At 42.0% G+C, this 16,274-nt stretch overlaps 1 pseudogene; it reads right to left on the bottom strand.

Moving 5' to 3' along the window:
• Positions 1-2,007: 2,007 nt before the first annotated feature.
• The window catches only part of LOC127378946 (uncharacterized), a 30,755-nt pseudogene continuing 16,488 nt past the window's right edge, over positions 2,008-16,274 (bottom strand).

The raw sequence follows: 16,274 nt of genomic DNA, 5'->3' as shown, positions 1-16,274 counted from the left end.
TCAGCCCGCTTTGATTATTTCTCTTAATGCCACTCTCCCCATGGATAAATGGACATCTACTTCTCTGCTTAAGCTTTCCTTTGCAGTGCGGTCCACCTGCTCATTCCCCCTAACCCCAGCGTGCCCTGGAACCCAGCAAAAAGTAACGCTGCAAGCAAACCACATTCTAAAAACCACATTCAAAATGTCATTCACAATGTCAGGATGAGCTGTAGATTGTCCTGCTCTTAAAGTTTCTAGTGCAGCTGCAGAATCAGAGCAGATAGTGACTTCTTTAGGTCTGGCTTCCTCAATCCACCATAAAGCCCATAGAATTGCCATTAACTCAGTAGTGAAAACAGAGCTTCCATTAGAAATACATCGACCAATCTTCAACCCAATCTGCTCCACATACACCCCAAAACCAGCTCTCCCACTAACTGGATCTCTAGATCCATCTGTAAAAACAATTAAAGTACTCTCACTGATTGAACTAAGATGTTCCACTATTCTTGGAGTCACTTTCCTCTTATCTTTTTCCTGAAGAAAAGAAAGCTCAATATTCAATTCAGGCATCACCCAATAGGGCATAGGTAGCCATCTTGTGTGCTCTACATTACCTCCCTGTTCCAAGCCCAGCTTCTTAGCCCACTGGTTTACAGTGACAAAAAAAATATTATATTTATTACCTACTATCTCTTGTAACAGACACCTTGCTGCTTGCCCAGTACTGTAACCCTAACTTAATGCGCCTTAACCATAAGGGCATTTCTCCCATTTCAACAAGCAGGGCAGGGACTGGGGAAGTTCTAAAGGCCCCACAACAAAGCCTCAATGCCTTTGCATGCACCACATCTAACTTATCCAGAACAGTTTTAGAAGCAGATCCATACACAAAGCTCCCATAATCAAGAGCAGATCTGATCAAGGCCTGAAAAATTACCAACATCGTCTCCCTCTCAGCCCCCACTCACACCCAACCAGACTTCTCATAACATTTAGAACTATAGAACTTTACCTTCTCCAATAAAGACCCATACATATACAGCCCTATATTAGGTAACTTTCTTTTAAAACCAAATACAACATATTTAGTCTTAGATGCAGAAAATTTGAAGCCCCATGTGTTCCCCCATTCCTCTATAGACAATAATACTCTTTGAATCTGTTTTAAAACAAACTCTACATTACGCCCTCTTTTCCAGATGGCCCCATCATCTGCAAATAGAGATAACCCAAATCCTCTTTCTATTTTGCCAAAGATATCATTAATCATTATATTAAATAAAACTGGACTGATAACACTTCCTTGCGGGGTTCCGTTCTCTATTTCTACAGTCTTTGAACAGACACTACCAACCATTACTTGTATTGTTCTTTTCATTAAAAAATCCTTAATCCAATTAAACATTCGTCCCCTTACTCCCAAGTCAAATATTTTAATCATTAATCCCTCCTTCCACAAAGTTCCTGTAGAATTCTTCTTCTTCCCTTAATTTAACGGCAGGTCGCCAACAACTTCTACCACCACCTGCTGCTTAAGAGAGGTATGGAAGCTCATTTGTGACAAAAGAAAGAGATTCTATCAGTCATTATAATGACAAACTTACTCAATATTTTCACTTAGTATCTCAAAATAATGAGAATCTTTCTCCATATTTTGAATTTGTATCTTAAAATAAAGATTTTTGAGAGTTTCTGATTATAATGACGTACAGAATCTTTTTTTTCCTCTGTTACATTGGTGGAAATGGATAAGCGTGTGTACCATCATGTCATTTATCCAGCACTTACCTGCTGTATTATTTAAGAAAGCAAAGAGTGACTTCCTGGTGACTTACTTCCTCTCTTTCTGTTCCCAGAATTCCCATCAGGTTCCACTCCTGTCCCCTCTTTGATTTTGTAATATGAGATTTTTACCATTTCTCTCTCCACAGTTCCCACATTCATCACTAGCAATCCTTTAGTATTCTTGGCTAACGGGACAGGGAACCTCCAGAGACCCAGATAACTGCCAGTGAAATAAGATGCGATAAAATGTCTGTTTAATGAAGATAAACATTTAAAGATCAAATACATGTTGACCTGGAATATGTGGGAGTTGAGCACATGTTTCTATTACTTTGGTTCCATAAAGCAGCTTTAGTGAGTTTTAACTGACTGTTAGTTACTGCTTGTATCTGGTTGTATCAAACAAAAAGAAAAATTGAGACCTATTATTTAATGTGCATTTTATCATTCTGAAGAGACTAAAATCATTTATTTTAACTGCACATACAGTACAAACAATACACATTCTGTTTTGTCTCAACCCTAGTTGACTGTTCTTCTGGAGTTTCAGGAATCAGGGCATCATTACTAAAACTTCTTTCTGAGTTACCTGAGGATCAAACCCACAACCTCAAAAGCTTCTGAAGAGCAAATAAAACACAGTTTGAGACAAAGGATCTTTCTTTCTGACATCAGCATACAGTGTTCATTTAACAGTGACATAACAAAAAGGTATAGTGTTTGTTACAACACAGCAGAAGCCTGTTATAGACACACTAGTTGGTATGTTTAACAATGACAAAATGTTTCTTTGACAACAAATAAATGCAAAAATTACAATGTTGGATGGTACAAATATTATATTTTTGAATTTGGGCCAACCAATAGGTTTTTTTCAGGAATAATTCTGATACTGATTATAATGTAAACTTAATTCTCACTTTAAACTGCTGGAAACCAGCTGTGGTGCAGTATTAAGATCATATCTTAAGTGTACTGAACTAGCTTATTATAACTCTCCTCATTATCTGTTAATGTGCTTCAGTTACTCCCTGAAGATGCTAATAATTTCACTCTAATTGTGTTTGGATATTAGTGCTTGTGTTTGTGAACTGGACTTTTATTTGCATAGAAAGGGTGAAATGTTTGCATATTCCCTCATTCAAATGCACAACTGTTAAATGTTTTTATTTGTTTTGTTTTTTAAAGTTAATTAACAGGAACAAATGAGTAAATAAAGGTTTACTAATGAGTCATTGTTTGTTGATTTATGATATTAATTTATTGTAAACTTTTTGTAAACCATTTGTAAACACAAATAGTTGTAGAACAATATGTTATCTCATCATCTGTAGCATTAATTGCACATGCACTGTAAATAATCTTTATGTATGTAAGTAAAGTTGAACAAACTGAACCCAAAATCAGTAGTTCAAATTTTCATTAAAGTTTTTTGATTAATTTAATACAGTAACTTAAATATATATGTAACTGTGACCCCGTACAGACTGAACTGATCTCTTCAGCAGTGAGAATGTTTCTCTAACAGGAGGAAACTCTCCCTCCTACAGTGAACACAGAGACACTGAGGAACCAAAACAGGACCAAAACCCCACTCCAAACCCAAAGCATGGATAAAGAGGTTCAGTGAATGTGGTGTTGAAGGTGTGGAGGTGGATCAGTGTGTCAGAAGAGACTGTGTAGAATGACAGAGTGCCAGCAGGACAGTCCACATACACTGCTACTCTGTTAGAGACAGACGAGGAGGAGGAGGAGGAGGAGGAGTCGGAGGAGATGGATGTTCTTCTGTTATTGTGCCAGACATAGAAAACACCATCAGAGCAGATCAGACTCCAGGACTGATCATTCTCTCCAAACACACAGTCCTCACTGTCTCCTCTCCTGTTGATTCCTCTGTAAGTCACTGATATTGAAACTCTTCCTCTCCACTCGACCTCCCAGTAACAGCGACCAGTCAGACCATTTCTACACATTAGCTGAGGACATTTGTCAAATCTGTCTGGATGATCAGGATATAACTGATCCTCCTCCAGATATGTGGCCTTCCTGTTGTTGTCAGACAGTTTGAACCTTTTGTGTACTGTGTTTGTGTCGACTGTGAGTTCACAGGAATCTGATGGAGAGAACAAGACACAATACAGCTGCAGTTATTGATCTATCTGATCATTGATTGACACTTTGATGATGACATCAGAGCTGTGAATGAGTGATGTCACAGTGTGAAGATGGTTGAATGTGTGCTGCTTTGTTTTCACACTTACACTTCCTCAGACCTGGTCTCAACCATTGGACTCCAGCAGGCTCCACCCTGAAAGGAGGAGGGGGGTCAGAGCAGCACATCCTCTTTCAGCATGCAAACATGGACATTACATCAGTGTCATACACAGATACACAATGTGTGCATCGCTGCTCCCCCTAAACTCTCCTCATACACTGAGAGTGAGCCACAGGATGTTGGTGTGTTATGTACTATGCAACGAAATTAAGTTGTATGACTAGGTTCAGGAACAAAGACCACACCTAGTACTCATCTAATTTCCGCTCAAAACATACTTAAGCACACCTTATCCATTCACTCCCCCCTCGACTCAGTTTCCACATCCCTACCCCCGAATACATTCTTTCCTTTACCCCCGTATCTCTTATCTAAATACAGGAACCACTGGGGCTTTCTACAAGAGATACGAAGAGACGGCTCCCCCACTCAGAGTCTCACGGCTCCCCCACTCGGTTCCCTCTTACCATCTTACCGATCCCCTCCGTCCATTCATCCATCCGCCAACAAACCCACCTTTCTTCCATCCGTTCATTCCTCAACCCCGAACTCTCATCCCCTCATCCCTAAACCCTTCATCTCTTAACCCTCGATCACATATCCCTTCATCCCTTCATCCCTCAACCCTTCATCTCTTAACTCTCGATCCCTCAACCCTCAACCCCTCATCCCTTCATCCCTCAACCCTTTATCCCTCGACCCTCATCCCTCAACCCTTTCCCAATCCATTGATCTACAGTACACCACACCAGTTCACATTTCTTAAGTCCATGCATCTATTGGTATTTGTTAGTGAATGTTATCTTCTCTCTGTGTTCGTTATAACTAAATATACAGAACCTTTAATAACAAAATCCCTGAAGTTCCCAAATGTCCCATACCTGAGAGTGTCCAGTCTCCACTGTGGATCCTCCAGTGCAGCAGAGAGCGTCTTCACTTCTGAGTCTCCTGGATGATTGTAACTCAGGTCCAGCTCTCTCAGATGGGAGGGGTTGGAGCTCAGAGCTGAGGCCAGAAAAGCACAGCCTTCCTCTGTGATCAGACAGCCTGACAGCCTGCAAACACACAAATGTATTGAGAACACCTAAAAGAAAAAAGAAAATGTTGAATCATGACATGAGAGATGCCGTTCAAAGGACCAGTGTTGAGGAGCTAGTGTTGAAGGTGGAGATTAAAACCAACTGAATCCCGAGTTAGTTCGGTTGGTCTTTTCTGGCAACTGTACAAACACAGCAGATCAACATGGTGGATTTGGTCCTGAACAGCTCATTCTAAGGTAATGTACATATACGCCAATGAAAACATACTTGAAAAAATACTTAATATTATATTACATTTCTGCCAATAGATATGTATAGAAATGTTACACACTGGACTTTTGAACCACATATAGATTATAATTTAGGGAAATATCTCAAGTCATTTAAGAAAAAAATAACTTGTTCTGACCTGAGAGTTTCCAGTGTACAATGTGGACTCTTCAGTCCAGCAGACAGAAGCTTCACTCCTGAATCCTGGAGGTTGTTGTCACTCAGGTCCAGCTTTCTTAGACTAGAGGACTGGGAGCTGAGAACTGAGGACAGAGCTTCACAGCTTCTCTCTGAGAGGTTACAGCCACTCAGTCTGGAGAGACAACAGTAAAGTTAAAACAAAAGCACTAATTATTCTTTCCTCCTGTGTATTTAAAATATTTTCAATAGAAGCAAATATCTACGTGCTTACAGAGCTTTGTTGGAAGCTTTGACCACTGGCAGCAGCCTCAGAAGAGCCTCCTCTGAAGCAGAGTATTTCTTCAGGTCAAACACGTCCAGATCTTTTCCTGATGACAGTAAGATGAAGACCAGAGCTGACCACTGAGCAGGAGACAATTTATCTGTGGAAAGTCTTCCTGATTTCAGGGACCGTTGGATCTCCTCGACAAGAGAACGATCATTCAGTTCATTCAGACAGTGAAACAGATTGATGGTTCTCTCTGCAGAGGGAGTCTCTTCAATCTTCTTCTTGATGTACTCGATCGCTACCTGATTGGCTTCTGAGCCACTTTCTGTCTGTGTCAGCAGACCTCGTAGGAGATCTTGATTGGTCTGCAGTGAAAGTCCCAGGAGGAAGCGGAGGAACAAGTCCAGGTGACCATTTGGACTCTGTAAGGCCTTGTCCACAGCACTCTGGTAGAACTGTATCTCTGCAGATTCATATTTTCTTGTTTCAGACTTCTGGGAGGTTGATTGTTGTTCTGCCAGCAGATTGGCTCCAGAGCTGATGAATGTCAGATGGACATGAAGAGCAGCCAGAAACTCCTGAACACTCAGATGGATGAAGCAGAAGACCTTGTCCTGGTACAGTCCTCTCTCCTCTTTAAAGATCTGGGTGAACACTCCTGAGTACACTGAGGCTGCTCTGATATCGATGCCACACTCTGTCAGGTCTGATTCATAGAAGATCAGGTTGCCTTTCTGCAGCTGCTCAAATGCCAGTTTTCCAAGAGACTCAATCATCTCCCTTGTCTCTGGACTCCAGTGTGGATCTGTCTCAGCTCCTCCATCATACTTGACCATCTTCAGTTTGGACTGAACCACCAGGAAGTGGATGTACATCTCAGTCAGGGTCTTGGGCAGCTCTCCTCCCTCTCTGGTCTTCAACACATCCTCCAGAACTGTAGCAGTGATCCAGCAGAAGACTGGGATGTGGCACATGATGTGGAGGCTTCGTGATGTCTTGATGTGGGAGATGATTCTGCTGGCCTGCTCGTCATCTCTGATTCTCTTCCTGAAGTACTCCTCCTTCTGTGGGTCAGTGAACCCTCTGACCTCTGTCACCATGTCAACACACCCAGGAGGGATCTGATTGGCTGCTGCAGGTCGTGTGGTTATCCAGAGGCGAGCAGAGGGAAGCAGGTTCCCCCTGATGAGGTTTGTCAGCAGCACATCCACTGAGGTGGACTCTGTAACATCAGTCAGGATCTCAGTGTTGTGGAAGTCCAGAGGAAGTCGACACTCATCCAGACCATCAAAGATGAACACAACCTGGAATTCTTCAAACCTGCAGATTCCTGCTTCTTTGGTTTTAGTAAAGAAGAGATGAACAAGTTCCACCAAGCTGAACTTTTTCTCTTTCAGCACATTCAGCTCTCTGAAAGTGAATGGAAACATGAACTGTATGTCCTGGTTGGCTTTGTCTTCAGCCCAGTCCAGAGTGAACTTCTGTGTTAAGACTGTTTTCCCAATGCCAGCCACTCCCTTTGTCATCACTGTTCTGATTGGTTCATCTCTTCCAGGTGAGGGTTTAAAGAAGTCTTCTTGTCTGATTGTTGTTTCTGGTCTGTCTGGTTTCCTGGATGCTGTTTCAATCTGTCTGACCTCATGTTCATCATTGACCTCTGCAGTCCCTCCCTCTGTGATGTAGAGCTCTGTGTAGATCTGGTTCAGAAGGGTTGGGTTTCCTGCTTTAGCAATCCCCTCAAACACACACTGGAACTTCTTCTTCAGGTTAGATTTATGTTTACGCTGACAGACTCCATCAGGTCTTCCTTAATGAACACACAACAAAGAAGATAATTAAGGGATTTATAAAGAAAATTTGATTTTGAAGTTGATGATGCAGTCAACATGGGACTGCACTACATCCTGCAACACCTCGACTCTCCAGGGACATATCCATGATCCGGTTTGTGGACTTCAGCTCAACATTCAATACCATCATCCCAGACATCTTCCACACCAAAATAACCCAGTTTACTGTGCCAGCCTCCATCTGTCAGTGGATTACAAACTTCCTGACCAACGGGAGGCAGCTCGTGTGGCTGGGGAACATCACATCCAATACCACCGGGACAATTAGCACTGGCACCCCCATGGGTGTGTGCTCTCCCCACTGCTCTTCTCCCTCTACACCAATGACTGCACCTCGAGAGACCAGTCTGTCAAACTCCTGAAGTTTGCAGATGACACAACAGTCATCTACCTCATCTACATAAAGAAACCTGCACGTAAATATCTAGCCAATAAAGTGATTCTGATTCTGGTTTTAAATCTTTGAGAAATTCTCTTACTGATCTGCAAACAGTCAGCCAGCGCCTCCTGCTTCATTCTCCTCAGGAAGTGCACTGTGATCTCCAGAAAGGCCTCTCTGCTGCTACTCCTCTGCTCTTCATCCTCACCGTCCAACATCTCCTCATCCTCCCTCTGACTCTCTAAGCATTCTGGGTAATCTGAACTCAGAACCTTCTGGATCTTCTTCAGCTCGTTCTTCACAAAAGTGACAATGTTGTCCTCCAGCAGCTGGAACAGAATATTATATGAATGACTCAATCAAAGTCAAATCATGGAAGTAAACATCAGATCCATGTTGGACAGACTGACAATCCACTGGTCTAAAAAGTGCAGCATGGAGATTATTGTGAACACAATAGATGTAAAAGTAGTTGTTGTCCATGTACAGACCATAAATATGGAGTCCAGGTGTGTTTGATGCTGCTGGGCAGACTGACCACTGGGAACCTCTGAGCTCTCCTGGTCCACTCTGTGGAGGAATCATGAAGAATGAGCTCACATTATGACTGTCCACACAGAGACAAACACAAGCTAAAGGTCCTTTGAGTTAAAGTGTTGATTACAACATTGAATCAGATGGTTTCTCCTGACATTAAAGTGTTAATCAGACTACTGAATCCACTGGGAATAAACGGTCCAGTCTGCTTTCAATTTACTGTGTTCGTTCACCGGTTCATTTTATTCACTGTTTTATTTGTCATATTTAAGTTAACGCAGGGTCAAGAGGAAAATAAAATGTGTCGGACAAGAAGAGACTGGTTAGCTCAGCAGTAAGAGCACTAGGTGGTGTATACTATAATATAATATATATCAATTAAATGTTTTTACTTACAACACACTGTTATCCATTGATGAACCTAAATTGAAATCAAGCTATTTCTTTTATTTAATTGATATAAAGCCCTGAGAGTTCTCTAGCTAGGTGGCATTGTTGGACAACTTCATACGTCAGTAATTGGGCCACAAGTACTCAGAGCGCCAGATAAGTCAGCTGATACAAACACATTGTTTAGTTTTTCATATCAGATTTAAATCCTCATCTTTTATCAACAGAGTGAGCTTCTCATGGACATTGGGTTCTCTTTTATTTCAGACTCTCTGTGATTGTTCATTCCGTGTTTTAGAGCAGCTGATCTCAGTCCAGCTGTTATCACTGACATGTTTGTATTTATGTTGTCACATGACTGAAAACTACATGATGTTGATTTGTTGGAGGAACTCAATGGAACCAGGGTTAGCCTTTGTAGGCAGAAAGCATCTGTCAGTCTCAATAAAGTCATTGTTTTATACTCATGTAGTCATCAGACAACAGTCAGAACGTGTGTGGGAGACTGGTCATACTGGGCAGCTTTCAGCTGTGAGAATATAAATGTAAGTAAAGAAGAATAAAATGAACAGTGTTCGCTAACAGTTTACTTCTTTGCAGCAGAGGGTTGTCGTCCTTTAAAATCAATGAAGTCAACCAATGACTGGTTGCTCTTGAAGCACACACAGCTGGGTTCAGGTCCAGGTCCAGGTCCAGGTCCAGCAGAGTCTGCTGTGTTCTGCTGCTCTGGGCTTCAACACAACACACACAGAGCTTTGAGTGTGAATAATGATGGTGCAGTGATCTGACTGCTGAGCTGTGACATGGAGAAGAGTCATGGACAGTTAGAGATCCTAATCTCACCTCTGAGCTTTGCTCTGGCTGTCATGTTCCCCCCACAGAGTCCTTTTAGAGGGAGGGGCTCCCTCCTCTCTGTCCTCACACTGACTCATGCTGCTGAACTCACATCCACATCAGCTCACACACACTTTGATCTGGAGAGGAAACACAAATCATTCATGTGCACATCAACTGAAACATTAGTGAGAACTGGCTGACTGCAGACCACATTCAGAATGAACACTAATGAAAGTATTGGAATATTCACAGTATTACATCATTCAGTGTTATCAATATTACAATGAAACTGTTTCCACAACAGATAAGCTGATCAATCAATAAACTGATTCTGATCGAAGGTGAAAAACCTTGATGAAAAAAAGATTCTGTAACGATGACATTGAATCATTATCTGACACATTTTGTCCTCCAGTGTCTCTGTTCTGGACCAAAGTTCAAATCTGGCTGGGAGGTTCTCGTTAAAAGCTGAACTGGACATAGAGACTGACGTCACAGGGAATTAAAATGTCTGGAAAAATATCTACTTTTAACACAAACATGGAGAATAAGTTTATTTAAAGCTGTGAAATATCACTGCACAGTGAAAATATTAATCACACAAATATCAAGTACAAGACGTTTTGCTAAAAGATGTGAAGAATCACAGAACTTAATAAGTCTACTAAAAACCCAAATATTTCAGTTAACTTTATTTAGGTCACTACATTTTATTCTGAAAGGTCTGACAGGAAGCATTAGTATACTGGGTGACTTCTGGATGTTTTTTAAACTAACTTCATTGTTAAAAAGTTCAGTATCTCCCTCTGAAATGTGTTCAACTACTGAGCATCAACTGACTCTACTTGGACTCTTATTTTACTGTACACTCACTAACAGACACACAAAATGGCGGACAGATATTGGCCTGTATTTAATAACGGTTGTTTGAGCTGCTTCGTCCCGAGTTTCCAGCAGAGAAATGAACAATGGAGGCAGATTGTTGCTGTTTCTAGTGGAAATAAACTAACGACAGCTTGTGTTAACGAGGAAAACATTAAGCACTTGTTCCATTACCTTCAGCTGGAGGTTGAGACGGAGAAAACCAACTGCCACACTCCTTCAGAGAAAGTGAAAGTAAACTTTAAACAGGGAACACCCAGAGAGGAAGTTTCCTCATGTGTCGTCTATAACTTGTCGTTATAATGAAACTATATGTTGAGAATGTACACATACACACGTAAGCCTCCTCAGTGGCCCTTTCTCCATTTCAGACACATTATTAATATCTGTGACAAAGCAGCAGAGAGACTTAGTACTGAAGACAGCTCTTCAATCTGGATTAGCACAGGACAGGAGAACATTTCAGGCACTGAAAAATAAAGTAGTAAATGAACTGAGACAGGCCAAAGCTGATTATTAAACTAATAAATGAGTCTAAGGGAAATAGTAAAGTAGCAGTATGCAGAAAGCTGTGATTGATTTATGGTGAAACAGCTGAGTCAGGGTTAGGATGAGCACCCTGGAGAACACATGTTTGTGTCTTTGTCCATGTGTGAAGACAGAGGAATAAACTTCACCATGTTAAAGTTAAACACACTTTATGGCGCTCTAGTTTTCCATATGGACAACATTCATAAACCGAACACATTCTGATACATGGGAACCCTCAGTCAGATTAAACTGTACAGCTTTTTATGGAGCACCTGAATGCTGCACTACTTTACACTCAATATATTTCATCCATCTGACTGACACTGACCTTTAGCACAGTTTGGATTCTGTTTCCTCTTGTTTATTATTTACCTGTGATATGATACAGATGATAAACAATATATATCTCTGTTTATTGAAAAAAAATTTAATTCAAAATAGAACAGATACAGTACATATAAGGGACATAGATACATATGAGTTTTAAATCAAAATAGTTCAAAATGAGCTCAATAAACTACAGCAGTGAAATCTTGATTTTATATAAATGCATGAGTCATAATAATCTAATATCATATATAATAGTACAACAGCCACAGGGGGCATTTTCTACTTTTATTACTTTTAATACACTTGTCATGGAGAACTTTGGCGCCCTCTGGTGGTGAACAGATAAACTATGTATTATATATATATATACACATATCTCATATCACACTGTACACACTGTATATATATCTCAGTACATTCACATTCACTGTATATTCTTTAAATATCTCTCTTTAAGTATCTTTAAATATCTTTAAATGCTGAATTGCATTAAAGAATATACTTTTTACTATTTGACTTTTTGTCATACTGGAATCAAATGAGGGAAATGTTCAGTCCTGTTTGAAACATAAATATGGAAACTAAATTGACTTCCAACGTTACTTAAAGATATAACATTATTTATTTATAATGATGACCTGGCCAAGAGGCAGCGACAGGAGGCAAGTCGATACAGCAATTAAAACACAGATACAGATAAGATTTAAGTAACTGTGATCCTGTACAGACTCTACTGAATGTGTCTCTAACAGGAGGAGACTCGCCTTCCTACAGAGAACACAGAGACACTGAGGAATCAGGCCAGACTCCAAACCCAGGATAAAGAGGTTCAGTGAATGTGCTGTTGAAGGTGTGGAGGTGGATCAGTGTGTCAGAGGAGACTCTGTAGAAGGACAGAGTGCCAGCAGGACAGTCCACATACACTGCTACTCTGTTAGAGACAGAGGAGGAGGAGGAGGAGGAGGAGGAGGAGGAGGAGGAGGACGGTGTTAATTGTTTATTGTGAAAGACAGTGTAACCATCATCAGAGCTGTCCAGACTCCAGGACTGATCATTCTCTCCAAACCTGCATTCAGCTCTTCTTCCTCTCCTGCTAATTCCTCTGTAACTCACTGCTATATAAACCCCTCCACTCCACTCCACCTCCCAGTAACAGCGACCAGTAAGACCATTTGTACACAGCAGCTGAGGACATTTCTCAAATCTGTCTGGATGATCAGGATATGGTTGATCCTCCTTCACAAACATCACCATCCTGTTGTTGTCAGACAGTTTGATGTTTCTGTTAACTGCGTTTGTGTCGACTGTGAGTTCACAGGAATCTGATGGAGAGAACAAGACACAATACAGCTGCAGTTATTGATATATCATCTGATCATTGATTGACACTTTGATGATGACATCAGAGCTGTGAATGAGTGATGTCACAGTGTGGAGATGGTTGAATGTGTGCTGCTTTGTTTTCACACTTACACTTCCTCAGACCTGGTCCCAACCATCGGACTCCAGCAGGCTCCACCCTGAAAGGAGGAGGGGGGTCAGAGCAGCACATCTTCTTTCAGCATGCAAAGATTACATCACTTGCACTGATACGTTCACATGTATAACTTAATAGCAAAATAAAAACCTAAACATATCAGCTGATATTTGTGCTACGTTTCATGAGTTTCGGACCATTGTCGGACTGTCTGTGTCTGCAGCAGGCCTCTTCATACCTGAGAGTGTCCAGTCTCCACTGTGGATCCTCCAGTGCAGCAGACAGCAGCTTCACTCCTGAGTCTCCTGGATGATTGTAGCTCAGGTCCAGCTCTCTCAGATGGGAGGGGTTGGAGCTCAGAGCTGAGGCCAGAGAAGCACAGCCTTCCTCTGTGATCAGACAGCCTGACAGCCTGCAAACACACAAAACAACACAAATGGCAGATCATCTGAAAGTACTGGGAATTCTGACATTTAAACCACATAGAGATAATATTTTAGGAAAATATCTCAAGTCATAAAAAAATAACTTGTTCTGACCTGAGAGTTTCCAGTGTACAATGTGGACTCTTCAGTCCAGCAGACAGAAGCTTCACTCCTGAATCCTGGAGGTTGTTGTCACTCAGGTCCAGCTCTCTCAGACTAGAGGACTGGGAGCTGAGAACTGAGGACAGAGCTTCACAGCTTCTCTCTGAGAGGTTACAGCCACTCAGTCTGGAGAGACAAAAGTAAAGTTAAAATACAAATACTAACTGTTCTCTCCTCCTGTGTATCTAAAATATCAATATAGGCAAATATCTACATGCTTACAGAGCTTTGTTGGAGGCTTTGACCACTGGCAGCAGCCTCAGAAGAGCCTCCTCTGAAGCACAGTATTTCTTCAGGTCAAACACGTCCAGATCTTTTTCTGATGACAGTAAGATGAAGACCAGAGCTGACCACTGAGCAGGAGACAGTTTATCTGTGGAGAGACTTCCTGAACTCAGAGACTGTTGGATCTCCTCGACAAGAGAAGGATCATTCAGTTCATTCAGACAGTGAAACAGATTGATGGTTCTCTCTGGATGCGGGTTGTCCTCAATTTTCTTCTTGATGTACTGGACTATATCCTGATTGGTTTTTGAGCGACTTCCTGTCTGTGTCAGCAGGCCTCGTAGGAGAGTCTGATTGGTCTGCAGTGACAGTCCAAGGAGGAATCGGAGGAACATGTCCAGGTGTCCATTTGGACTCTGTAAGGACTTGTCCACGGCACTCTGGTAGAACTGTGTCTCTGCAGATTCATCTTCTCTTGTTTCAGACTTCTTGGAGGTTGATTGTTCTTCTGTCATCAGATTGGCTCCAGAGCTGATGAATGTCAGATGGACATGAAGAGCAGCCAGAAACTCCTGAACACTCAGATGGACAAAGCTGAAGACCTTGTCCTGGTACAGTCCTCTCTCCTCTTTAAATATCTGTGTGAACACTCCTGAGTACACTGAGGCTGCTCTGATATCGATGCCACACTCTGTCAGGTCTGATTCATAGAAGATCAGGTTGCCTTTCTGCAGCTGCTCAAAAGCCAGTTTTCCCAGAGACTCAATCATCTCCCTCGTCTCTGGACTCCAGTGAGGATCTGTCTCAGCTCCTCCATCATACTTGATCTTCTTCAGTTTGGACTGAACCACCAAGAAGTGGATGTACAAGTCAGTCAGGGTCTTGGGCAGCTCTCCTCCCTCTCTAGTCTTCAACACATCCTCCAGAACTGTAGCAGTGATCCAGCAGAAGACTGGGATGTGACACATAATGTGGAGGCTTCGTGATGTCTTGATGTGGGAGATGATTCTGCTGGCCTGCTCCTCATCTCTGATTCTCTTCTTGAAGTACTCTTCCTTCTGTGGGTCAGTGAACCCTCTGACCTCTGTCACCATGTCAACACACTCAGGAGGGATCTGATTGGCTGCTGCAGGTCGTGTGGTTATCCAGAGGCGAGCAGAGGGAAGCAGGTTCCCCCTGATGAGGTTTGTCAGCAGCATATCCACTGAGGTGGACTCTGTAACATCAGTCAGGATCTCAGTGTTGTGGAAGTCCAGAGGAAGTCGACACTCATCCAGACCGTCAAAGATGAACACAACCGGGAACTCTTCAAACCTGCAGATTCTTGCTTCTTTAGTTTCAGTAAAGAAGAGATGAACAAGTTCCACCAAGCTGAACTTTTTCTCTTTCAGCACATTCAGCTCTCTGAAAGTGAATGGAAATGTGAACTGTATGTCCTGGTTGGCTTTGTCTTCAGCCCAGTCCAGAGTGAACTTCTGTGTTAAGACTGTTTTCCCAATGCCAGCCACTCCCTTTGTCATCACTGTTCTTATTGGTTCATCTCTTCCAGGTGAGGGTTTAAAGAAGTCTTCTTGTCTGATTGTTGTTTCTGGTCTGTCTGGTTTCCTGGATGTTGTTTGAATCTGTCTGACCTCATGTTCATCATTGACCTCTGCAGTCCCTCCCTCTGTGATGTAGAGCTCTGTGTAGATCTGGTTCAGAGGGGTTGGGTTTCCTCCTTTAGGAATCCCCTCAAACACACACTGGAACTTCTTCTTCAGCTTAGATTTAAGTTTACGCTGACAATCAGACTCACTTCCTGAATGAACACACAATAAATAAGATCATGAAGAGACTTTAATGGTTAAAGAAACATATTTTCCACAATCTCTTGAGACATCAGTAAATGTCTCATTTATCCAGCGAGTTAAATCTTTAGAGAAATCCTCTTACTGCTCTGCAGACAGTCAGCCAGCTCCTCCTGCTTCATTCTCCTCAGGAAGTGCACTGTGATCTTCAGAAATGCCTCTCTGCTGCTCCTCCTCTGCTCTTCATCCTCACCGTCCAACACCTCCTCATCCTCCCTCTTACTCTCTGAGCATTCTGAACTCAGAACCTTCTGGATCTTCTTCAGCTCGTTTTTCACAAAAGTGACAATGTTGTCCTCCAGCAGCTGGAACAGAATATTATATGAATGACTCAATCAAAGTCAAATCATGGAAGCAAACATCAGATCCATGTTGGACAGACAATCCACTGGTCTAAAAAGTGCAGCATGGAGATTATTGTGAACACAATAGATGTAAAAGTAGTTGTTGTCCATGTACAGACCATAAATATGGAGTCCAGGTGTGTTTGATGCTGCTGGGCAGACTGACCACTGGGAATCTCTGAGCTCTCCTGGTCCACTCTGTGGAGGAATCATGAAGAATGAGCTCACATTATGTCTGTCCACACAGAGACAAACACAAGGTAAAGGTCCTTTGAGTTAAAGTGTTGATTACAA

The sequence above is a fragment of the Dicentrarchus labrax genome, unplaced genomic scaffold, assembly GCF_905237075.1.
Source record: "Dicentrarchus labrax unplaced genomic scaffold, dlabrax2021, whole genome shotgun sequence".
NCBI lineage: Eukaryota > Metazoa > Chordata > Actinopteri > Moronidae > Dicentrarchus > Dicentrarchus labrax.
Note: the sequence above shows the minus strand (reverse complement) of the source record. Positions and strands in the feature narration are given on the sequence as shown.